General features: G+C 42.6%; 1 protein-coding gene across 1 annotated transcript in view; it reads left to right on the top strand.

The window, feature by feature from the left end:
• The window catches only part of GLS (glutaminase), an 87,701-nt gene that overhangs the window by 77,605 nt on the left and 5,929 nt on the right, over positions 1–4,167 (top strand). The window lies entirely within an intron of this gene.

Below are 4,167 nucleotides of genomic sequence, written 5' to 3'. Positions count from 1 at the left end.
ACAAAGAGGGTTTCATCATAGCTAAGTGAGTAGTGCTCTGTATTTTCGGCATGATGACAAGAGAGCTGTTAAGTTCCTCTAGTATGGTGCATGCAGGTTTTATCTCCCATTTGACAAAAGGTGGAACAGTTTTTGCTCTGGGTTTGATACTGCTATATAGCTGTATGGTAATGTTTGATCCAACTCATATATAGCGAAGGGACTCCGTCCCTTTTATTAAATTCTCATAGTTAGGGAATTCTGTGCAGTAGAAAAGGGTAATTCAGGGCTGTCAGGTTAAAGGAAAACTTTCTATTCTTGTTTCTGAAGATGAGGGCAAAATTGTATTCATCAGTGTAGTTAACAGAAACACCAGGGCTGAGTATGGCTTATAAAAGATAATGAACCACAGTGTCAGAGTCTCTAAACACTTAAATTAGTTGCCTTGTCCCTTGTGCCCTACTTAGTTTGAATGGATACAGCTCATCTGTCGTCTTCGCTATTTTTTTTTTCCTCCCCTACAGTTAAAACCCCCACAATCATACGTTTGCTGCTCCCACTTCAGAGTTTCTTTGGCTCTTGATTTTTGCAACGGACCTCTTATTTCAGGCTAGTAGGCTGTGACTTTGGGAGTAGAGAATTTTTACTTGCATTTTTGAAGTTTTGATTGTGCTTGATTTTATGGCAGCCTAAGTGAGATTTTGTGCAGATACAAAGCTTCTGGCAGCAAGTTATTTTCATATAATAACTCTTTCTCAATGTAAATGATAACATTTTACATGATGGTTTAATATATATGCTACTTAGATTAATATTCTTTTGAAGACTAAGGGATGTTCCAGAAGATGCTCATGGAAACTGTATATTCTTTCTTTGAATTCAAAATGCATTTTGTATTTGCAGATTTAAAAATTTTATTCTTGAACTCACTTTTTATGTCCATCTTTGTTGTTTATGGCTGCCTTTTGAGCAATTTCATTTCATACCTTATAAAATTTGTTAATTCTTTGGCCTGGACTATGCTGCTGATAGAGTAGGGTGAAGTTACAGAGTTGAGGTGTGCTTTGTTGCTAGCAGATCCAACTTAATTCTTCCATAAAATCATTAAAGTCTCACTTGAAATGGGGGCAGGTAGCCCTAGGGGGTGTTTGTTTCAGCTATGATGGCTACACTCTGCTTTTTTCCAGCTTGAGTTCATTCCTGACCAGTTTTGAACAATTGTTCTGCTAATAATTGTCCTGCTAAATTTGTTTTTCTTCTGCTTTTTGTATCCCATTACCTTTACTGTTGTGCAGAGAACAGTCATATTTCCTCTCAAATTTCCTTCTTCTGAACTGAACAAGCAGATTTTTTTCTTTTTGTCTGGACTTGTATTTCTTTTTGTTTTGATCTGTCAAGTTCAGTTTTATAATAATGCGACCTTGGATTTTACATTATTTATGTTAAGAAAGGAGTGGCCTTAACCTCTCCCAGATTGCCAAGAGGCATGGCGTAAGATTACTGTGTTAGAAAGCCTCAGGAATCTCCAAATTACATTTTGTCACATCATTATAGAAAATGAAAATGGCTTCTTAGCAAAATGTTCAGCTGAATCCAGAGGGATTCTTGGCCCCAGCTGCACTTGGAAAGTTATTCTTTTGTAAGGAAGGAATGCGTGTTATTTTTATTTTATTATTTTAATACATATTTGCATTTCCCAGAAACATAAAGAAGCCCAGCCAAAATGATCAGTTACCTCCGAAATGGTTTTTATTAAAGACAGGATGTCCTTTGCTCATCCTAGATCCTGAAAAAGGGAGAGTATTTAGCACCTGCGGGACCTAAAATGTCTGAATGCAACCAGCCTGGTCTGCCTGCAGGGCACCAGCAGTAGAGCAATGCTCAGCTTCTCTCTCAGCAGGGGAAACTCCTGAATCATCCTGATGAAATTCAGAGATTATCAAATTAAATTCCCCTTTCATGCCTGTGTTTAAATACAGTCTGCAGCCCGGTGTCTATAAAAGATGTACATTCTTTCAGGACGCTTTAATATTTTGGTGTGGCTGTGATGTTTTCTATTGAAAGCCTGATGAGAGTGCTCTTGGGTGTTTGCTGCCCTTGACTGGTCTCGGTGACGCAAGTGATGCTGTCTCCATGACAGCTCCAAGTTTACCACAGAAACGATGAGACACAGCATCCCTGCAGGGTGCTTGTAGCTAGCTTATTCCCGTGGTCCTGTAACTGCTGTACTGAGCCGGGGGTTGGGGAGAAGGTGAGCCCAGCTGCAGGGCGCAGGGGCAGCCTGGGGGGGAGCTGCCCAGGGCCGGGGGAGAAAAAAGGCTGTAGGGATGGGTGGGCTCAGCCAGGGGTGGCTGGCTCTGCATCCAGAGCAAAGCCCGTGCTCACATGCTATAGGATTCTTGGTCGCTGGTGGTTTTTTTGTTGTTTTTTTTTTTTTTTCTTTCAGAAGCTTTAAACAAAAAAAATCTTCATGAGAGGAATAGAATTACTTCAGGTCTGTCCTCTGTAATGCTTGTGAGGAGGGTCTGAGAAATGATCTCAGGTTTGCCACAGTTAGAGGTGACCCAGGTGCTTCGGGGTCAGTGCTGGGGGAGCCCAGGGGCCCAGCCTCTGGAGCCAGTAAGGTTTAGAAGCAGTCTGGAGGATACTGAACCTCCTGAGAAAGGATGAAGACCTGCAGATCCTGCCGAGCAGGTCTCGCACTTGCTGTGCAAGGCTCCTAGGCCTGATGAGCCTCATAGTGCAAACTGAAAAGGAGCTGCAGGAGTTCGGGGATACTGCAGTAAGGAGTGTGGCTGTTTCCACCCTGGCTCTGTCTCCTTTTGCTTCAGTCTGTCTTTGCGTCAGTGCATATTTGAGGTGTAAAAAATAACAAGCAGTTCCACTACTTGCATTTATAAGAGGCGCAGATGTTGGCTCATCTGTGGCCCAGTGAAAATACGCCAGTGTTCTTGCAGAAATCTGTGGGAGACTTGCTTGTGGGTGGTGATTTTTTTGTTTGTTTCTCCTCCTTGTTGTGGAAGGTCAATGCAGCATCAGTTTTCTCCTTTATCTCTGTTAATTGGCTGGTAGCAGCGATAGAACTTGGTAGACTCAACTTAAAAAGCAACACAGCATTTAGAGAGTTTACTGGAAAATGTTGTGAAATGGTGTCTATAAGTGGCCATATCAGTTTATGAAAGAAGCTGAGGTGGGATGCTTAAAACTATTTAGTCAGTTTTGGCTCTTGTTAAAACTTTCGGAGTTGTTATAGCCAGATGTGTTAAAAATGTGCATGGGACAAAGTTGGTAGTCTAACAGTATGGTTTCTTATTCATTAATACAGCTGAGAAAAGCACTACTTGCCTGAGACTTTACCTATGTTATTTGATCTAAAAAGATCCTACTTTTGTCTGCCTTGAAACCTCGCTTTTCTTGTAGTGGTTCATTATGTGATAAAATTGTTTAAAATTGTGTATTTGAAGAAAGCCTCTATATTAGATGTATGCAAGGAAAATGTAATACAAAGCAAAGCCGGTACCATTTTTTCTCTTCTGCTAACATAGATATCTCTTAGTATTAGGAGTCTTCTCTCTTAAAAAACAAACAAACGACCCCCCCCAAAAAAAACAACCCAACAACAAAATCTTACTTTTCCAGAATGAGTTTGTCTTACGAGGTATTTATGGTTTGTGAATTGTGCAAAGTGATGCTATTGTTGTCTACCTGGACTTTAGTAAAGCCTTTGACACCGTCTCCCACAGCATTCTCCTGGAGAAGCTGGCGGCTCACGGCTTAGACAGGTGTACTCTGCGCTGGGTCAAAAACTGGCTGGACGGCCGGGCCCAGAGAGTTGTGGTAAATGGAGTTCAATCCAGTTGGCGGCCGGTCACGAGCGGTGTTCCCCAGGGCTCAGTATTGGGGCCAGTTCTGTTTAATATCTTTATCAATGATCTGGATGAGGGGATCGAGTGCACCCTCAGTAAGTTTGCAGACGACACCAAGTTGGGCGGCAGTGTTGATCTGCTCGAGGGTAGGAAGGCTCTGCAGAGGGACCTGGACAGGCTGGATCGATGGGCCCAGGCCAACTGTATGAGCTTCAACAAGGCCAAGTGCCGGGTCCTGCACTTTGGCCACAACAACCCCATGCAGCGCTACAGGCTTGGGGAAGAGTGGCTGGAAAGCTGCCTGGCGGAAAAGGACCTGGGG

This window comes from Pygoscelis adeliae, unplaced genomic scaffold (assembly GCF_000699105.1).
Source record: "Pygoscelis adeliae isolate BGI_AS28 unplaced genomic scaffold, ASM69910v1 Scaffold251, whole genome shotgun sequence".
NCBI lineage: Eukaryota > Metazoa > Chordata > Aves > Sphenisciformes > Spheniscidae > Pygoscelis > Pygoscelis adeliae.
The sequence above is the reverse complement of the archived record's forward strand: the minus strand, read 5'-3'. Positions and strand labels throughout refer to the sequence as shown.